This window comes from Mus caroli, unplaced genomic scaffold, assembly GCF_978045245.1.
Source record: "Mus caroli unplaced genomic scaffold, Mus_caroli_1 scaffold_3, whole genome shotgun sequence".
In the NCBI taxonomy this organism is placed as follows: Eukaryota; Metazoa; Chordata; class Mammalia; order Rodentia; family Muridae; genus Mus; species Mus caroli.
This window is the reverse complement of record NW_028227258.1, coordinates 92,199,828-92,222,667: the sequence shown is the minus strand read 5'-3', so window position 1 is coordinate 92,222,667 and position 22,840 is coordinate 92,199,828.

The window sequence follows — 22,840 nt, the reverse complement described above, 5'->3', positions numbered from 1 at the left end:
TCCTTTTGTTTTAGGATAAAATGTTCTGTAGATATCTGTTAAATACATTTGTGTCAAAACTGTCAGTTTCACTGTGTCCCTGCTTAGTTTCTGTTTCCATGATCTGTCCATGGATGAAAGTGGTGTGTTGAAGTCTCCCACTATTATTGTGTGAGGTGCAATGTGTGCTTTGAGGTTTACTAAAGTGTCTTTAATGAATGTGGCTTCCCTTGCATTTGGAGCATAGATATTCAGAATTGAGAGTTCCTCTTGGATGATTTTACCTTTGATGAGTATGAAGTGTCCCTCCTTGTCTGTTTTGATAACTTTGGGTTGGAAGTAGATTTTAATCTACTTTAGGTTGAAAGCTACTCCAGCTTGTTTCTTCAGACAATTTGCTTGGAAAATTGTTTTCCAGTCTTTCATTCTGAGGTAGTGTCTGTCTTTTTCCCTGAGTTAGGTTTCCTGTAAGCAGCAGAATGTTGGGTCCTGTTTGTGTAGCCAGTCTGTTAGTCTATGTCTTTTTAACGGGGAATTGAGTCCATTGATATTAAGAGATATTAAGGAAAAGTAATTGTTGCTTCCTGTTATTTTTGTTGTTAGAGTTGGCATTCTGTTCTTTAGCTGTCTTCTTTTTGGTTTGTTGAGGGATTACTTTTTTCCTTTTTCTAGGCATGATTTCTGTCCTTGTATTGGTTTTTTTCTGTTATTATCCTTTGAAGCGCTGGATTCATGGATAGATAATGTGTGAGTTTCGTTTTGTTGTGGAATACTTTGGTTTCTCCATCTATGGTAATTGAGAGTTTGGCCGGGTATAGTAGCCTGGGCTGGCATTTGTGTTCTCTTAGTGTCTGTATAACATCTGTCCAGGCTCTTCTGGCTTTCATAGTCTCTGGTGAAAAGTCTGGTGTAATTCTGATAGGCCTGCCTTTATATGTTACTTGACATTTCTCCCTTACTGCTTTTAATATTCTTTCTTTATTTAGTATATTTGTTGTTCTGATTATTATGTGTCAGGAGGAATTTCTTTTCTGGTCCAGTCTATTCGGAGTTCTCTAGGCTTCTTGTATGTTCATGGGCATCTCTTTCTTTAGGTTTGGGAAGTTTTCTTCTATAATTTTGTTGAAGATATTTGCTGGCCCTTTTAGTTGAAAATCTTCATTCTCATCAACTCCTATTATCTGTAGGTTTGGTCTTCACATTGTGTCCTGGATTTCCTGGATGTTTTGAGTTAGGATCCTTTTGCATTTTCTTTGATTGTTGTGCCGATGTTCTCTATGGAATCTTCTGCACCTGAGATTCTCTCTTCCATCTCTTGTATTCTGTTGCTGATGCTCACGTCTATGGTTCCAGATTTCTTTCCTAGGGTTTCTATCTCCAGAGTTGCCTCACTTTGCGTTTTCTTTATTGTGTCTACTTCCCTTTTTAGGTTTAGTATGGTTTTGTTCATTTCCATCACCTGTTTGGATGTGTTTTCCTGTTTTTCTTTAAGGACTTCTATCTCTTTGGTTGTGTTTTCCTGTTTTTCTTTAAGGACTTGTAACTCTTTAGCAGTGTTCTCCTGTATTTCTTTAAGTGAGTTATTTAAGTTCTTCTTGATGTCCTTTACCATCATTATGAGATATGCTTTTAAATCCGGATCTAGCTTTTCGGGTGTGTTGGGGTGCCCTGGAGTGGGTGAAGTGGGAGTGCTGCGTTCTGATGATGGTGAGTGGTCTTGGTTTCTGTTAGTAAGATTCTTACATTTACCTTTCGCCATCTGGTAATCTCTGGAGTTAGTTGTTAGAGTTGTCTCTGTTTAGAGATTGTTCTTCTGGTGATTCTGTTAGCCTCTATCAGCAGACCTGGGAGACAGGCTCTCTCCTCTGATTTTCAGTGTTCAGAGTACTCTCTGCAGGCAAGCTCTCCTCTTGCAGGGAAGGTACCCAGATATCTAGTGTTCAAACCTGCCTCATGGCAGAAGTTGCGTTCCACTCACCAGAGGTCTTAAGATCCTGTGGAGGGTCCTGTGAGGACCTTGGGGGTGTCCAGAAACTCCGCACACAAGAAACCCCGGTGCTGGAGTGAACTGGAAGGGACTTGTGCCCCTGATCAGGCCCGGTTATCTGCTTCCTTAATTAATGCAGTCTTAGGTCCCGGGCGATTGGCTTGGAGCAGGAGCTGTTTTTCACTCACCAGAGATCTTAGGATCCTGTGGGGGATCCTGTGTGGGTCCTTGCGGGTGTCCGGAGACTCCCCGGACCAGGAAACCAGGTGTTGCAGTGGACTGGAAGGGCTTCTTTTTTTCTTTTCTTTTCTTTTTTTTTTTTGTCTTCTTTCCTTTTTTACGCAGTCAAGTTCTGTACAACTCAGGGTGTCCTTGAACTTGCGGTGTGGCCAAGGATGTCCTTGTCCTTTAATGCCTAATCTTTCTGACTTGTCTTTTTGTCTTTGTTAAGGTTACTATTGCTGTGATGAAACACTATGAACAAAAGCACCTTGAAGAGGAAAGGTTTCATTTCACTCACCGTTCCATATAAGGGTTTCATCATCCAAAGCAGTGAAAGTAGGAACCCAAGCAGGACAGGAACCTGGAGGCAGGAGCTGATGCAGAGGCTATGGAGGGGTGCTGTTTACTGGCTTGCTTCTCTAGATTGTTCAGCTGGCTTTCTTACAGAACCCAGGACTACCCACAATGGGTTGGGCCCTTCACCATTAATCACTAATTAAAGATTTTCTCTATAGGCTTGCCTACAGCCCCATGTTATGGAAACATTTTCTTAATTGAGGTTCGCTCCTTTCAGATAACTTTAGCTTGTGAGAAGTTGACAGAGAACTATTCAACATATGCCTTCATAATCTCCTGAGAGTTGAGATTATAAGCAGACAACATGCTCAGGTTCTGGGACTTTGAGGGTTGAATTCATGGATGTACATGTAAAGCAAGCAGTCTTCTATCATTTGCTTTATCTGCCAAGCATTTCTTTTATTGTTAGCTTTTGCAAAAGTGCAAAGAGCACAGGTAAGACATTAGAACTACTATCATGGCTTGCGATAGTAAACTCTGACTTGCCATAGATTCTTCTTGTAACAAGAACTGTGATGTCTATTAGAAAGAATGGCTGAAAATTAAATATTAAAACTTAACCAAAGCAACTGTGGACACAATTTAAGTATGAGTTAGAGTTCAGATATATAATATGTTTGATGTTCAATATGTATTATATAATTTATAATAATTTGAATGAATAATTTTCCCCAATCTTTTAATATAACTAATGTTTTGTTAGTGTACATTAACAATAAAACATTGTTATTTTATATGAGATTTCATTATTGAATTATTAATCCTTAGATACTCCACATCTATATGTGTGTGTGTATATGTATGCATATATATATATCATGTATGCTTTCAACTTTTTTTTTAATATTTTTCTTATTATGTATTTTCCTCAATTACATTTCCAATGCTATCCCAAAAGTCCCCCATAGATTTTTGTTTTTATCTTTACCTGGCTACTTTCACATGGACTAATCATGTAAGTCTTTTCATTTCACATATGCATGCAGTTAGCTGCTCTTCATAGAGTCGAGGGCCTTATTTCTTTGTTACATTTACCCTAACCTTTGATAAAGCCATTATCTTAAAAACCCTTGGGATGTTTAACCTTCGTATGGTTGGCTAGGGCTGACATAACCAAGAACTTCAAACTGGGTAGGTTAACATCATTAGACATTTATTTCTCATTATTCTGGAACCTGGCAGATAAAGATCAAGACATCAAGATTGGCTATTTCAGAGGCTTCTTCTTTTGGCTTGTAAATAGCCATCGTCTCCCTGTTTCTCTCTGGCCTTTTTGAGTGTGGCTGTTTTAATACCTCTTCTTAGTACATCATGGTGGACCATGGCCAAAGCCGAGGAAGTTGCTTTAATTTAATTTCCTAGATAAAGGTCATGTCTCCATACACATTTATATTCTGAGGTACTATGTGTTAAAACTTCAACACATGGATATTAAAGTCTCAATTCAGTCCATGAAAACCTTTCCAGTATCAGCTACAATTTGTTAGTTACATGTTATAAAACAAACAAATGAATAACAAAATCCCAACCCAACCCAACCCAACCTAAAATTTTTGATATTTATTATAATTATTTTTATTAAAAATGTTAGTAAAGCATTTTCTGGTTAGATGTAAGTTTACACCATATCAATTGTAAGAGATTCATACACTTCTGGCTACTTCTGAAATTCTGTAATTTCTTTGTCTCTCAGTGAAACTCTTTCCACCTAAACCCCTCCCAGAGTTGACAAACTGTTTTTCTGCTGTTAATTTATGATAATGTAAATTTGGAAAATTACATTTGAAAAAGATGATTACAGCAATTAACCTTTTGTGATTTTTAATAAAGTATATTAATCATTATTCATGCATTATCACAGGAAGATATTTAATAACCTATTTATTTTCTAATATAGTTGGATAAATGTTTATTTATAGCAATTTGTCACATATTTTAATTTACTAAAATTTACCTGACATGATTTATCAGGATTGCAAATTTAAAGGGAAAAATAATGAGAAAGCATTTATAAAACGTTTAATGCTAATTTGAAAGTATTTGTCTCAGTCTTTCCTCACTCAAAAAGCATTTTAGATATTGGCCTCGGTGGTACAGTTATGAATAACAGTTACTTTTTGATTTTTAATAAAAAGTATCAACTACTGTTTGCTGAATTTCTAAGCATGTTGGACATATTTACATCATTTCATATTCAAAAGAAACATATAATTTGAATATTTTTCCACTGTACCTATGAGAAATCAAGGGTTCATTAAAAATTTAAGCAGGCAAAGTTATGTTAGCATGAAGGCAGAAGTGACACAAGCAGGGGCCCCAGGAGACCATTGTCTTCTGAGTTGGTCCCCTTAACTGTTACGCTGACACAGAACCATGCTCATTACAACTTGCTAAGTAGGAAAAGAGAAATTCTGAGGACATTCCAGTAAGCCATGGAATGGCACAGAGGGTTGTGGGATTGGTGTATGAAGTGTGTGCACAGTCCTTACAGAGTTACCAGCTATGGCAAAGATATGTGACCAATGAACTGTATAAGGTACCCTTAGACGTTCACTTCTGGTTCCCTGTTGTGTGCTTGAAGTGCATTCAAATAGAAAAGATTGAAGATACACACATAAAGTCTCAGCAACTTTTCCTGTTGTTGGGAGAAAAGGTACATCTATCATCAGGGAAACCCAAGGGGGCTGGATCTTAAGGAGACAGCTGCTTACACTGAAACTGCCTTTAAGATGCAGGGAGCAACCAATGCTTGTGCTCTGCTCTCTTTCTGTTTTTATGAAGTTTGGGACCCAAACCCTCGGAGTGGTGCTGCTTACGTGTAAGGCTCACCTTGACGAACCTAATTTAAAGCCCCTTAGTGATGCCCAGATGTTAACCTCATCTAGATAATTTCTCACAGATCTCCCAGAGCCTTAACCCATGGGCAATACTAGGTGCTGTCAAGCTGTCAATCAATATTAACCATCCCATTTAGTAAGCAAACATTTCTCAGTCTGCCTTTCTTTTGTTACTTTGGTGAAATGGAGTTTATCTAGCTTAGACTTTGCTATGTTCCTGAGTCTGCCCTTAGTCTCTTGATTCTCATACATCCACCTCCCTGGTTGAAAGCTGGGCTTATGTGTATGTGCTACATCTAGCCTACCATCTTAACTTTGTGTCAAGGAATTTGAGGTGGAAGCCTCATAGACACATGATACAATCACCTTCATCTGAAAAATACTGAGAAGAGAGAATAATGATATTTCATTTGTATCTGGTCAGAATTTAGCATGGAATGACTACCATGGGAAATTATGTCTGTAGCTTGAATGCAGAGAACTGTTAATTTTTATGTATTCTCCAATACTACTATGATCCTTTAAATAGCATTAATGTTGAGGAACAACATAGAAACATCTACAGGTCAGCCTCTTGTCCTGGTATTCCTTCTCTTTTACCCTGTGGCAAGAAGAGCAGAATCCAGCCTGGAAGATGAAGTTATCAAAAATGAGAATGATCACTTGATGAGGGAACTCAGGTGTGAATAATCCCTGAGGTTGTTGTTAGGGGACCAGGAAGGAAAGGTGGCTGTCAGCAGATGGGTTACCCTTGGGAACAGCACTGGCTACACTGTCACATAAATGTCTTGCTCTGGCTAGGGAGAGTTCCTGTTAGGGATGATACTCATCTGTTTTCATATACCCTAAACCATTTTATATTTATATGTTATTGCTTTATTTATAATACAAAATACTGTTTATATTCAAATAGAGATAACTTTGGAGTTTGTGATCAAAAGAAATTGTCTGCTTTGTGTTGTTTTTTCTTTTTTCTTATGTTGTCTTTCTGATCATGGTTTCCCTTTCCCTCCTGGATCCTTCCCACCTCCCAAGCCATTTAATCCCATGTCTTCTTCCTCTTTTTCTTTAGAAAACAAGTAGTCAGTCAGCTAGAACCATGTCCTGGCAATGGCAGCTTTGTTGATGACAAGAGATGGACAATTGGGATTCCATCTCCCTCATTATTTGGATACTTCATTAGGATCACTGTCATATATTTTAGAGGTGTTTCCTTGAAATAGGTTTTAATACCACCCCTCAAATTCTCCTCAATTTCCCATATTCCCTCCCTCAACCCCATCTCCCCTCCACCTCACCTGAAACTCCTGTTTCTGTTTTCCCCACCTCCTGTCCACCCATAGAATCTATTCTGTTTACCCCTTTCAAGGAGATTCCTGTGTCCTCAGTCCTTAGTCTTTTTGCATGTGTGTGTATACACACACACACACACACACATATATATATATACATACATATATACACACATAAATATATATGTATATATATTCTCTCTGAGTCTATGAATTGTAGCTTGGTTATTATTTACTTAATATTTAATATTTATATTTAAGTAAATGCATACTATATATATCTTTCTAGGTCTAGGTTACTTCACTCAGGATGATTTTTTTTTCTAGTCCCATCCATTTTCCTGCAAATTCCATGATTTTATTCTTTTTAGCAGTTGAGTTACATCCCATTGTGTAGATGTACCACATTTTCTTTGTTCATTCTTCCATTGAGAGACTTCTAGGTTGTTTCCAGTTTCTGGCTATGATGAATGGTACAGCATCAAATATGGTTGAGTATGTGTCTATTGTGGAAGAGAACAAACACACAACTCATTGAGCATGGAGTGCTGGTGGATATATGGAACCTTAAGCTTTAGGTTCTATTGTCTTTGGTATAGGAAGGTACTCTGCAGGCTACCAAAAGAGAAATGTAAAACCAACTCAGACACTAACCCTTTATCTACAATTTGTCCTACCCACAAAATATGCTAAGGCAATGGTGGCACAAAGCTTGAAGTAACTAACCAATGTCTGATTTGACTTAAGCCTTATTCTACGACATGCAATCCATACCAGACACTGCTTGGGTGATCAAGAACCAGGGACTAGATAGCCTAGACACATGGGATAAAACCAAATATTACTGATCTAAACAAAAAAAGTGATGGTAAAATGAACCCTATAATTTCTGCTATACTCATGGATCAGTGTCTTATTCAGCCATCAGAGAAACTTCACCTTACAGCAGCTGGGACCAAATACAAAGACTCACAGACAGAGATTATACAGGCATAGACACACACACACACACACACACACACACAAAGAGGGGGGGGGGAGATTGGATATGTCCAGCAAATATCCCCCCTCAGGAAACCCCACTGAGGAGGAGGTAGAAGTAGAGTATAAAAACCAGATGGGATGGGATGGAAGACACCAGGAAAACAAGATGTTCTAAATCAACTTATTAAAGCTCAGATGAACTCAGACATTGACATGGTATGAACATGGCCTGCATGGGTCTGCACCAGATCCTCTGTTATTATAGGTTTCACTTTAGCATATTTTTGGAACTCCCAAGTGTGTGAGTGACTGGGTCTTTTATTCTTGTGCTTTCTCTTGGACCGACTTTCTTCTGTTGATTTGCTTTATTCAACTTTAATGATTTTTGTTTATGTTACTATATATTTTTTAGTTAAGTATAGTTGTTATCTCATAGAAGCCAGTTCTTTTTTAATGACAGAAAGGGAGTTTGTCTGGATGGGAGACATGGACAGGAACTGGGATCAGTAGTGGAAGAAGAAACTGTAGTAAGGATATGTTATATGAGCAAAGAATCTATTTTCGAAGGGTGGGGGAAACAACTAGTTATATAAAATAATAAAAAGCAAAAGAAACAGGGAAGAGAGGCCCCTTGGTCTTGCAAACTTTATATGCCCCAGTACAGGGGAATACCAGGGCCAAGAAGTAGGAATAGTTGGGGTAGGGGAGCAGGGTGCGGGAAGGGTATAGGGAACTTTCGGAGTAGCATTTGAAATGTAAATAAAGAAAATATCTAATAAAAAAGAAAAAAGAAAAAAAGAAAATAAATATACACTGAACTCCTAAAAAAAAAAAGTCCCGCAGATACACAAATACACACACAGACACACACAGACACAGACACAAAAACACACATACAGACACACAGACACACACACACACACGCACACACACATGGTCTCCCCCACACTCATAAAAATACAAAATGAGAAATTATAACGTACAAGCAAAAGGCCAATAAGAACTGTGATCAGAAGTGTATAAACATTTATTTTCAGTAAGAAAGACTTTGTTTTTCTGGTTTTCTTTATATTGTTCAAATTTATAACCTTGTCCTTAATAACTCTTATTTACTAATAATTTTAAGGTCTTAAAAAATCATCTCTTTTTTAATCTTATTGTACCTTGGCATTATCTATAAATTATTTCCTTAGTTCAGTATTGTTTTAACCAATATAAAGGTTAGTATTTTCTATCATAGAAAGAGATGAGCTTTCTTTCCACTTAATGCATTCCTACAAAATATCTCCCCCAAAGCGTTTTATGCCAAAATTCTCTCTCTCTTGTTTTTTGTGTGGATTATCTTCAGGTATGGTTGGTATGAGGATCTTCAATCTTTGGCATCTCAGTGCAGGTGGGCTATCTTTTCCTTAGTATTGTCTTATTTATTAAGCATTATAACAAGTAAGAAGTGTCAAAAGGTAATTAAGACTTGTTTATTCACATGAGTATATGTATATGTATATATATGCAATACAACAGAAAATAGTAAAGAAATTGTTCTTACCTATCTACATGCATATATATGTAAATTAAACAGATACCAAGAAGTTGCACAGTTTTTCATTAAAAGATTACCTAATGCATTATAAATTATATTTGGGCTCATATAACTACAAAGTAACTAAAATTGCTATAAAAATTACATGCCTTCTTTTTTTAACACTACAATTAATACCTGAAGTATAAGGCATTGACCATTTAAGTATGTGTACCCTTATCCATCACATAGAGTTTATTTGTGACCTCTTTTGGTTCATTTACTATAACATATTAGTTCGTTATTAGTAAAAATGCCTGAGTAGGAACAGCAAGTTGGCTTACTGGGTAGAAGCACTTTCCATACATGTCCGATGATGTGAGTTGCATTCCAGATGTAGGGTACAAGGAAAGGACTGACTCTCTAAAATTATACTCTAACCTCCACACATGTGATGTGGTAACGCATTATACAGATACACAAAATAATAATAAACAAAATAAAAAACAAACAAACAAAAAACCCTAACAGCAACAAATCACAAAATTTATAGCATTTTCTCGACAGTTGGAGTTCCAAACACTGGAGATTTTGTTGGCTTATAAATGACAGAAATTTGTTCTTCTGATCTGTATACTACTAACATGGAGAAATACAGGCACAGAACTTGTCTTGATTACAAACTGGTAACTTCTTTTTGCATCCTGTTGATGGAGAACAAGAGGAACAAGAAAATTTTCTCATGTACCATTTAAAGGTGCTAATCCAGTTCACAAGGCTTAAACTTTATGGCCCAAATCATCTTCTAGATGTCCCAGTATGCCAGTGCCATTACACACTGTGGAGGGATGCTAAGGTCCCAACATAGGAGATGGGGAGGGGAGACATATTTGTCCTATAGCATCATCTTACCCATTTAAAAAATTATTTTTAATTTTTTGAGATTATAATATGATTACATCATTTCCCCTTTCCTTTCGTCTCTCCAAACTCTCATAATACCCTTTCTGCTTTCTTTCAAATTTGCCGCTTTCTTTCTTTCATTTAATAACATTTAGTTTTGTTATATATAAACATATATATGGGGAAATATTTTTCCTACCACATGCCTTAGTTGTCTGTTATTCTTTGTACAAAGTTAAGTTTATAGTTCACTAGTGCTAAGTTTATCCACATTGTCAGGCAAAAGATTCCCAGTGCATTTTCTCTTAGCAAATCCAGAATTCTAAATGATTCTATATTTCCTATAGTTGGCCCCTGGGGTCTATGGTCTCCATTTTGTAGGAATTAATCTACTCAAAATACCATATAAAGTTAGAATCACGTGTCTGTCTTTTTGAGACTGATGAGTACATTATGGGAAGTGGAATCCATGGCACAGGATGTGATCTGATATTCTTACTTTTAAAGGCTGAAATATATTCCATAATGTGCATATGTTACATTTTGCTTACCTATGCTTTTTATCTATGGATCCTTGGTTAACTTTCCCCTCTTGAATATTGCAGCTCGTGCTGCTGTAAGCATGAGTATGTAATTATCTCCTCAGCACTCTGTTCTTACCTTATTCAGACATGCCTAGGAGCGCGATTGCTGCATTGCATGGAAATTTTATTTTACACCTTTTGAGAAAACACCATACTGCTTCCTGTAGTGTTTACACTATTTAGAATTCCTACTAATAATGTACATTGATTTCAATTTCTGTGTATTCTAGCCACCACCTGTTATTTTTTTGTATTTAAAGCATGATCCCTCTTTCTGCAGGGGTTTTCAAAAAGGTAACACACATAGTATTCTATATGAAACATCTCAGTATCAGAGAGTTAATTCCTCAGTGAGAAGACAAGGTTTTTTTAATGTCTAGATAATGTTTAATGCTCTGCTACTATCTGGCAGTCTAGGATATCATAGGTATTTGTTCTAGTCTGCTTTCTTTTGCTGTTATAAATACCACGTCCACAAGCAACTTACGGAGGCAAAGGGTTTATTTCATCTTCTGCTAACAGGACACAGTGAAATCATCATCTATGGAAGTCAGGGCGAGAACTCAAGCAGCAGTCATAAAAGAACCCCACTGACTGACTCACTCAGACAGCTTTCTTATTCAGCTCAGGAATATCTGCCTAGGGTACTGCCCACACTGGAATGAATACAGATAATGGCCCATGGAAACCTAATCTCTCAGTTTCTATCACCAGGAGGATACCAAGACCAGGGTAACTTATAAAAGAAAGCATTTATTTGGGGGTTACACTTTCAGAGGGTTACAATCCATGACCATCATGGTGGGGAGTATGGTGGGAAGCATGACAGTAGGCAGGCAGGCATGATGCTGGGGCAGCAGCTGAGAGTTTGCATCTTGATCCCCAGGCATGAGGCAGAGAAAGCCTGGGAATGGCATGAGTATTTTGAAACCTCAAAGCCAACCCTCAGTTATATTCTTTGTCCAACAAGGCTACATTTCTTAACTCTCTTCAAACTGTTCCACTACGAGGATATGGGACCAGTATCTTTTTAAATTATTGTTTTTTTTTCCCACACAATATATTCTGGTTATGGTTCCTTCTTTTCAACTCCTCTCAGATCCATCTTATCCACCAAAATCTACATCCTTCTTTGCTTTATCTCATTAGAAAACAAATAGGCATCTAAAAATAAACAACAAAAAGCCACAATCAAATAGAAAAACAAAGAAACCCCCCCCAAAATAAATAAAACAAACAAACAAAAAGCACAAGAAACACATATAGATACACACATTGGCAAACAAAAAATCCTATAAAAACACAAACTCAGAAACCATACTATATAAGGAAATGGTAAGAAAATAAAGAGTTGAAAATAGCTTCTGGACTCATATGTTCATCGATCCTGCTATATTTAGAAAGCCTTGTTTGCTTGCTGTTATTCATCCCTATCTCTCCTACAACCTTTCTATCTCTTCTTCAACAGGGTTCCCCAAGCCATGAGGTGAGGGGATTAATGGAGACATCTCATTTAGGACTGACTGCTCTGAGGTCTTTCACTCTCTGCATCATGCCCTGCTGTGGATCTCTGTGTTTGTTTCCATCTACTATGGGAGAAAGGAGCTTTGAATAATCAAGGAAGACACTGATCTATGAGTATAGGCAGTCATAGTCATAGTATAGTTATATAGTATATAATATATTATATAGCCAGTCATATAATAGAGTCAGAATGTCACCAGGAGTAACTTGTTACTATGTTTTTTATTACAACAGTAGTATTTGCTTTTCCTTTAGGTCTATGACCACTCTGGTCTCAGATTATTGGCTACCTGCAAAGTGTCAGGGGCAAGTTCTAACTCATAACATGTGCCTTAAATTCAGATCTTAGATAGCTCCACAAGTCTTATGCCACCATTGCACTAGCACATCTTGCAGGTAGGTTACCATGGTAGCTCACAGTGTTTGTAGCTAGTTTGGTGTTTACTCTCCCTTTTTATATTTCAGTACATAGAACATTAGTCCTTGGGAAGGAAGACTTTGGGTAAGTGCCAGCACAACCATTCCAAATTCAGTGAGTTGTATACATATTGTTTGGGACATTAGGGATTTACTCTCAACTTGTGGAGAGCAACCTCTCATTCAAAAGGATTTAGTCTGACTTCAAAAGTCCTCATAGTTTTTCTAGTTTCAACATTGTTTAGAATCTCTTCTGAGACTCAAGGTAATCTGTTAATTATAAGCCCCTATAAAATAAAAAGTGAAATCACAAGCTTCCAATGTATAAAGGTACGGAATATACAATACCATTTCAAAAGGAGGAATGACATCATAACAATGAAATACTGAACCAGAGAAAGATTGGAACCCAGCAGGAAGAATTCCAAATCCTGTAGCCCTGTGTCTGAATTTAAAGGGATTGGATGGCTCAATACTTCCAACTTTGCTGACAGCAACACACTTTCTCTCTTGGGCTGATTCCACTCCTGTGTGCAGCTCTCTCTGGCAGATGTGTCTAGGCTCTGGAATCTCTATCATCTTGAGGTCTCCAGCCTAACTCAGGCTTCACTTTCACAGCTTCACACACGGGCCTCTCCCGGGCTTTCATGCTGGGACTCCCTTGGCACACTCCTTGCTTTACTGGCTTTCCTTTTGTGAGTAGGAAGATTTTTACAACCCTTTTACTCATGTATCCTTCCTGACTCTAAAGCCAGCATCACTTAGACTACACTGCCAAGGTCTGGGTACCACGTTGAGATCCACCCTGATCCTGCTGAATCTTGTTTTTCATTAGCTTTCCTTTGTTGTTGCACTTTAGAAGTTTAAAGTTCCTCAGGCCTTTCTTTTTCACAAGGTTGAATCTTAGGTGGGGTTATGCCCATTTTGATTCAGATACCATGCTGGAGAACTGTGATCTTGATCCACAAGTGTGTGTGTGTGTGTGTGTGTGTGTGTGTGTGTGTGAGAGAGAGAGAGAGAGAGAGAGAGAGAGAGAGAGAAGAAGAAGAAGAAGAAGAAGAAGAAGAAGGAGGAGGAGGAGGAGGAGGAGGGAGGGGCAGAATGCTTTAGAAATTCTTTTCCAAACCAAAGACAGTTTTTGAGTTGGGAAGGGTAAACCTGACACATTTTCCTCTCAGGTAACTTTTTTATTTTAAAAAAAAATTTTTTAAATTAGGTATTTTCTTCATTTACATTTCCAATGCTATCCCAAAAGTCCCCCATACCCCGCCCCCACCCCCCAATCCCTTACTCACTTACTCCCACTTCTTGGCCCTGGTGTTCCCCTGTACTGAGGCATATAAAGTTTGCAACGTGAAATAAGTAGTCAAGGCTGCTCATTCTGACCTGTTTCCTTTGTGTTTCTAGGACTTCTTTGTTCAATGTGGGGGAAAAGAAGAAAAGAAAACTTTAACACTTGTGATTAATGACTGCACTGTGTGAAGTTACACAGCATAATTTATGGGGAGGCTTATCATGCAAGCACCTCAAGGCTTTTGTAATGAAGTAAAAGCCATGTAAACACTGAACTTAAGCTGAGAATGCCCTGCTCAGTTCTGTGTTAGCCAGAGCGGAATTACAAGTGTCCTCATCACCCAAATAGAAAATTTCATTCAATTCACAATTTCTATCCCAAGCATATTCCTTGCCCATTACTTTCAGTTTTCATCTCTATCTTGGGCTTTCCTCATTCTTAAACCATTAAACTTATATGCTCGCACCTTTCTAAGTTTTTAACATCTTATAATCGAACAAATACCCATAACTATGATGGTAAGTGACTTTTACTTATTTTTCATTATTGTTAGTTAAAGTATTTGCAAGCATACAAGGAAAAATTATATACCACATGCTTTATATTATTTATGTTTACATGATTATATGTTTTATATTATTTCATGTATTTAAATATAATCATAACCTTGTTTTGACATTTTGGATTTGTCCATACTTTAAAACCTCACACTAATTTTATCTTTGCATCCTCAAAATTATTTTGCAAAGAATGAAGGACAAGTATTTTTATAGATCCATTTACAGATAAGAAGAAGAATTCAATGACCTATCAAATGTCATTCAGGGCAAGGGTAGAGCATAGGTGGGGTGATCTGTTCCCACCCCTCACATGCACACCATATGTGTCTAGAGCACACATGTGTGTCTATGAGCCTTGGGAAGATGCTACTGATTCAAGGTAAAAGTCTCTATTCATGTTGACAGAAAAATGCATGCGTATATGCATGTGTGTGTATGCTTGATAGCTATCTATCATTTCTTCGTTTTGTAGCACAAGCTACAAATCTCAGAAAAGTCTAAACTCCTGGTAACTGATGTTTATCAGAAAGGAAAGCAGAGTGAAAATAATTAATGAATGATTAATTAGTTAAGGAGCACAGGCACCAAGCAAAGGGCCACAGACAGTCCCCAAGGTCACAAAGAAATACAAGCTGCCAAAGGTGTGGAAAGAATATTTGAGAAAAGTAGAAACATCCAAAGAAACTAAGCTGTTTTCCAAGATGGCACCTCCAGCAGGTGTATAAAAAGAGGCAAGCAGGCTTCTTGTGTATCTGTGCAATTATTAAGCCTGAAACAACACTGTGGCAAATATGAACAGATTAATGTAAAACTGGGTGATGTGGGACACACTAAAGAGATTTTGCTAAGATCCTTGAGCCAACGAGCAGAATGACTCAGGTTTCCCAAGCGTTTAACCCTTGGGTACACATGGGCAAATGTAGGTGGAAGTTATCACCTGCTCTTGAGTTTGATTGCCCTAGTGACTGGTTTCATAAACACTGCCTGTCTTTATCAAGTAGTGTTTGAAAGTACAGCTAGTGAGCCAAGTATATTGCTAATTACAGAGTATGGGTTCAATCAATCTTAACCTAACATTTATTTGTCTGTGGAACATTTAAAAGTTTCTCCGGGTGTTATCTGTCTAGTGTTTCAAAACAAGGTCTCACCTTGTGTGTCACTCAGACTTATGACTCACTGTTTCGCTCAGGCTGATTGTAGGCTCACAGCAATCCTCCTGCCTCTGCCTCTCAAATGCTGGGATTACATGTGTTAGACACTATATCTGGTTCCAAGCAATCTTTTTAAAAAGACATATGACTTGGGTAAAAAATCTTACCTCATGGTTGCAGTGTAAACTTGAGTGTAACAAGTGGGATTAGAAATATGGCACTCCGCCTTAACCAGGTTTCAATTTTGAGGACTACTTTGAGTGCAGCTCAGGACAAAGCTGCCGAGTCATAACCTGCTGTAGAGACTCCCAATCTCCACACTTTTTTCCAGTTAAACGCTGCTCCAGACCCCTTGTTTCAGTCTCGCTGGAAACAGATATCCCCTGTGCCCTACCCTAAAGCCTCACATAACTAGTCTGCTTAAATTTATTAATTTCTCGCATTTTTTCTTCACAGGTTCCTGTTTCCAAGCCATTAATCATTTTCATGATTCTCTGGAATCTCTCCGTACTCAGTCAGTCATAGAGCCCAAAATAGACTCATTAGCGAGTGCTTGACCAGTGCCAAGTCTAATGAGATGACATTTTCATCTGCGCATGTGAGACTGATGATTAATAAAAAAAAAGTGACACAAAAAAGTGCCGTGGTGTCAGACTTCAGGGAATGCCTGCTGTGTAGTCTGAATGTGGGCTAAAAATAAGCTTGTAAGCTGAAACTGTGTGAAAAGTGTGTGCAGATACCCAAACTTTAAGGTTCTGGATGACACTAGGTACCTACTGGTTTCTGCTAACACACACACACACACACACACACACACACACACACACACACACACATACACACACACACGCACACAGCCACCATTATCACCACCACCACCACCACCACCACCACCACCACCACCACCACCACCACTATCACATCCATCACCACCACTATCAGCACCAGCACAGTAATCATTGCTTCCATTTCTTGATTCTCTGTTTTGGGGGGTAATTTGCTGTCTTCATTCTTGAGAGTGCCACACCTGTATACAATGAAATATACCTATCTGTATATTATTTATGGAGAGGTCATAGCTGATACCTTTCTGTCTCTAACTTTCTCCATATCCCCTTCAATGTGTCTGTCTTCTAGCTTCATGTCTTTTATTTTGTTTTTATAACCCACGAAGTCCAGTAAATGTTGCTCATATATGCAAAGGGGAGGGGCTACACAGCCACCAACATCATCAAGTAAGAATGATTCTCCCTTACCCCCAAACTACCAATTGCCAATAGTTTCTCAGAGTGAGTAGTAGTGGTTTCTGGATCATTTACCCTATCTGTGCTTGAATTTTGGCTAGCTTGATCTTGCAAAGGTCTTTTGCAGATAATCACAGCTACTGCGATTTCATGAAGATGATAGCCATGTGCAGAAGACAACAGTTCACATCCCTCCTTGTCATCCCCTGGCCATTAGGGTTTTGTTTGTTTGTTTGTTTTTGTTTTTGGCTTCCTGTTCTGCAATACTCCCTGGGTCTTGGTGCAGGGAAGCCTGCTGCAGAGTTCTATTCAGATCTGAGCACCCAGTCTCTGACTCTGCACACTTCTGCATTTCTCCATTGTCTGTTGGATACTGCATAAAGAGGCTTCTGTGACCGGGGCTGAGAGGAGCCTAGATGTATGAGAGTAAATGTAAATTTAATTCTAAATATTGTAAATATTTAGAATTCTCTTTGAGAGCATTTATCAAAACATACAATAGTATGCTCTATCTTAGGTCCTATGGCCTTCCCAACAGTTCCAGGCTTGAAGTTGCCTTCTATAAAGCACGCTTAAGGTCAATCAGAAAGCGGTCAGTTACCACATAAGAGCTGTACCACTATCACACCATTGGGCATATCTTGCCTGGCAGGTCAGTCTTATAATATGTAGGGTACAGTGCTGGGTAAGGTAGTTTTCCCCTAGCAGCTTGTATAGAACCTTTCAACACCATGAAAGCTAGCGAACAGGGATTCTCCGAGTTAGTTTGATACTGACTGATATTTAAATGTCAGCAATAGTGTCTTACCATGCAAGTATTGTGGGTAACAAAGTGCAAGGGCAATGGCTTGTGTTGTCTTGTAGACCTCTGGAGCCTTCCTGACTTGTACTGTGATTTTTATTTGTTATCTCATGTCTTCTGGGAGTGCCATTGTTTACCCATACAGGGTAATTTTTTTCAGACTTTTAAAATGTTGTTTTGAATGACTAGTGGGATTTCATAAGGCTTTGAAGTTTTGGCTAACCTACAAACTTCCTTTCCTCTCTCCTGTCTCCATTTAATCTGTTAACCCACACTATATTCCCCTTTCTTTTGTTTCACATGTATTAAAGTCGTCCCTGCAATGGTTACTTTTTAAATTGGGTTGTGAGAGAGTAGGTTCCATGTGGGTTTTCATATACCCTTCTTTGAGTGAGCTCTCCCTCAGTCACTTGGCTATTTCCATATTCCAGCACTGTCCCTGCGCAAGTCTTTGCACTTACCAGTATGTTCCACTAGTGTTCCACCTCCCTACCTTCATTTTACCCAAAACATACTACCTTTCTTACCTTACTGTGACCTCCAAGAGCCCCTTTCTCATTTCCTGACTTGTAATTGTGTTCCAAGTTAGACACACAAAACAAAAGATTTGTAGCTAAGACCAAAAATGACAGAGTGTTAAGGCATTGTCTTTCTGGGCTTGAATTACCTGACTTGGTGTAAACACCCCGCCCCCAACCCCAGTTCCATCCACTTTCCTGTAAATTCCACGATTTAAGTTAATTCTAATGAAGTGATGCTTCATTGTGTAGATGTAGCACATTTTCTCTTTTTCCATCTCCTGATAGACAGCTATGTATGATTCCCTTCCCTATCTATTATGAACAGTTCAGCAACGAACATGATGAGCCATGCTTCTGTTGTAGGATATAAAGTCTGGTGGCTGGATGCCCAGACTTTGGGACAGCTGGGTCACATGGAAGTTGTTTCTAGTTTACTGAGAAACTTCCAGATGTGTTTCCAAAGTGGCTACACTAGTTTATACTCTTACCCAGTGTATAAGAGGCCCCTTTCACCTTATCATGTCAGCGTTTGTGCATTCCTGACAATGGACACTCTGATTGGGGTGAGATGGAATCTTCAAGTAGCTTTAATTTGCATTTTCCTGATGCCTAAGGATGTTGAATGCTTTTAAAACGTGTTTCCTGCTCATTTGCATTTCTTCTGTAAAGAATTTTCTGTTCAGTTTCACGACCCACTTTAAATTTTGAGTTATTTTCTTTCCTTTTGATTTTTTTATAATTTTAATTTCCATTGAGAAAATATTTCTTCTTGTAATATGCTCTATTACATTTTCCCCTTTCCCAACCCTTCCCAGATCTGCCCCACCTTTCCAAGCCCCTCCCCCATTTATACCCTTTGTTTCTCTTATTAGAAAAAGGGAAACAGACAACTAACAACAAACAGAATATAATAAAAGAGAAAAAGGGGTCAACAAAAAAGCACATGAAATGCATACAGGCACAGATAGACAGACAGACAGACAGATAGGCACACACACACACACACACACACACACACACTTGTGCATAAAGAAGATCCATAAAACTATACTATATATTCAAAAGACCCGTAAAGCTAAAAATAAAAAGAAGGCCTAGATAAAGTTTTGATTTGTGTTGGTCATCTATAGCCATCTACTGCTGGGCATGGGGTCTAACTATACTTTTTTTTTTTTCCACTGTTTTTTTTTATTACATATTTTCCTCAATTACATTTCCAATGCTATCCCAAAAGTCCCCCATACCGCCCCCCACTTCCCTACCCTCCCATTCCCATTCTTTTGGCCCTGGCATTCCCCTATATTGGGGCATATAAAGTTTGCAAGTCCAATGGGCCTCTCTTTCCAGTGATGGCCGACTAGGCCATCTTTCGATACATATGCAGCTAGAGACAAGAGCTCCGGGGTACTGGTTAGTTCATCATGTTGTTCCAACTATAGGGTTGCAGATCCCTTTAGCTCCTTGGGTACTTTCTCTAGCTTCTCCATTGGGAGCCCTGTGATCCATCCAATAGCTGACTGTGAGCATCCACTCCTGTGTTTGCTAGGCCCCTGCATAGTCTCACAAGAGACAGCTATCTTTGGGTCCTTTCAGCAAAATCTTGCTAGTGTATGCAATGGTGTCAGCGTTTAGAAGCTGATTATGGGATGGATCCCTGGATACGGCAGTCTCTAGATGGTCCATCCTTTCATCACAGCTCCGAACTTTGTCTCTGTAACTCCTTCCCTGGGTGTTTTGTTCCCAATTCTAAGAAGGGGCACAGTGTCCACATTTTGGTCTTCATTCTTCTTGAGTTTCATGCGTTTAGCAAATTGTATCTTATATCTTGGGTATCCTAAGTTTTGGGCTAATATCCACTTATCAGTGAATACATATTGTGTGAGTTCCTTTGTGATTGTGTTACCTCACTCAAGATGATGCCCTCCAGGTCCATCCATTTGGCTAGGAATTTCATAAATTCATTCTTTTTAATAGCTGAGTAGTACTCCATTGTGTAAATGTACCATAATTTCTGTATCCATTCCTCTGTTGAGGGACATCTGGGTTCTTTCCAGCTTCTGGCTATTATAAATAGGGCTGCTATGAACATAGTGGAGCATGTGTCCTTCTTACCGGTTGGGACATCTTCTGGATATATGCCCAGAAGAGGTATTGCTGGATCCTCCGGTAGTACTATGTCCAATTTTCTGAGGAACCGCCAGACTGATTTCCAGAGTGGTTGTACAAGCTTGCAATCCCACCAACAATGGAGAAGTGTTCCTCTTTCTCCACATCCTCGCCAGCATCTGCTGTCACCTGAATTTTTGATCTTAGCCATTCTGACTGGTGTGAGGTGGAATCTCAGGGTTGTTTTGAGTTGCATTTCCCTGATGATTAAGGATGTTGAACATTTTTTCAGGTGCTTCTCTGCCATTCGGTATTCCTCAGGTAAGAATTCTTTGTTCAGTTCTGAGCCCCATTTTTTAATGGGGTTATTTGACTTTCTGGAGTCCACCTTCTTGAGTTCTTTATATATATTGGATATTAGTCCCTTGTCTGATTTAGGATAGGTGAAGATCCTTTCCCAATCTGTTGGTGGTTTTTTTGTCTTATTGATGGTGTCTTTAGCCTTGCAGAAGCTTTGTAGTTTCATGAGGTCCCATTTGTCAATTCTCGATCTTACAGCACAAGCCATTACTGTTCTATTCAGGAATTTTTCCCCTGTGCCCATATCTTCAAGGCTTTTCCCCACTTTCTCCTCTATAAGTTTCAGTGTCTCTGGTTTTATGTGAAGTTCCTTGATCCACTTAGACTTGACCTTAGTACAAGGCGATAGGAATGGATCGATTCGCATTCTTCTACATGTTAACAACCAGTTGTGCCAGCACCATTTGTTGAAAATGCTGTCTTTCTTCCACTGGATGTTTTTAGCTCCCTTGTCGAAGATCAAGTGACCATAGGTGTGTGGGTTCATTTCTGGGTCTTCAATTCTATTCCATTGGTCTATTTGTCTGTCACTATACCAGTACCATGCAGTTTTCATCACAATTGCTCTGTAGTAGAGCTTTAGGTCCGGCATGGTGATTCCACCAGAGGTTCTTTTATCCTTGAGAAGAGTTTTTGCTATCCTAGGTTTTTTGTTATTCCAGATGAATTTGCAGATTGCACTTTCTAATTCGTTGAAGAATTGATTTGGAATTTTGATGGGGATTGCATTGAATCTGTAGATTGCTTTTGGCAAGATAGCCATTTTTACAATGTTGATCCTGCCAATCCATGAGCATGGGAGATCTTTCCATCTTCTGAGATCTTCTATAATTTCTTTCTTCAGAGACTTGAAGTTTTTATTATACAGATCTTTCACTTCCTTAGTTAGAGTCACGCCAAGATATTTTATATTATTTGTGACTATTGAGAAGGGTGTTGTTTCCCTAATTTCTTTCTCAGCCTGTTTATTCTTTGTGTAGAGAAAGGCCATTGATTTGTTTGAGTTAATTTTATATCCAGCTACTTCACCGAAGCTGTTTATCAGGCTTAGGAGTTCTCTGGTGGAATTTTTAGGGTCACTTATATATACTATCATATCATCTGCAAAGAGTGATATTTTGACTTCATCTTTTCCAATTTGTATCCCTTTGATCTCCTTTTGTTGCCGAATTGCTCTGGCTAGGACTTCAAGTACAATGTTGAATAGGTATGGAGAAAGTGGACAGCCTTGTCTAGTCCCTGATTTTAGAGGGATTGCTTCAAGCTTCTCACCATTTACTTTGATGTTGGCTACTGGTTTGCTGTAGATTGCTTTTATCATGTTTAGGTATGGGCCTTGAATTCCTGATCTTTCTAAGACTTTTATCATGAATGGGTGTTGGATCTTGTCAAATGCTTTTTCTGCATCTAACGAGATGACCATGTGGTTTTTGTCTTTGAGTTTGTTTATATACTGGATTACGTTGATGGATTTCCGTATATTGAACCATCCCTGCATCCCTGGGATGAAACCTACTTGGTCAGGATGGATGATTGTTTTGATGTGTTCTTGGATTCGGTTAGCAAGAACTTTATTGAGGATTTTTGCATCAATATTCATAAGGGATATTGGTCTGAAGTTTTCTATCTTTGTTGGGTCTTTTTGTGGTTTAGGTATCAGAGTAATTGTGGCTTCATAGAATGAGTTGGGTAGAGTACCTTCTGTTTCTATTTTGTGGAATAGTTTGTGAAGAACTGGGATTAGATCTTCTTTGAAGGTCTGATAGAACTCTGCACTAAACCCATCTGGTCCTGGGCTTTTTTTGGTTGGGAGACTATTAATGACTGCTTCTATTTCTTTGGGGGATATAGGGTTGTTTAGATCATTAACCTGATCTTGGTTCAACTTTGGTACCTGGTATCTGTCTAGGAACTTCTCCGTTTCATCCAGGTTCTCCAGTTTTGTTGAGTATAGCCTTTGGTAGAAGGATCTGATGGTGTTTTGGATGTCTTCAGGATCTGTTGTTATGTCTCCTTTTTCATTTCTGATTTTGTTAATTAGAATACTTTCCCTGTGCCCTCTAGTTAGTCTGGCTAAGGGTTTATCTATCTTGTTGATTTTCTCAAAGAACCAGCTCCTTGATTGGTTGATTCTTTGAATAGTTCTTCTTGTTTCCACTTGATTGATATCGCCCCTGAGTTTGATTATTTCCTGCCG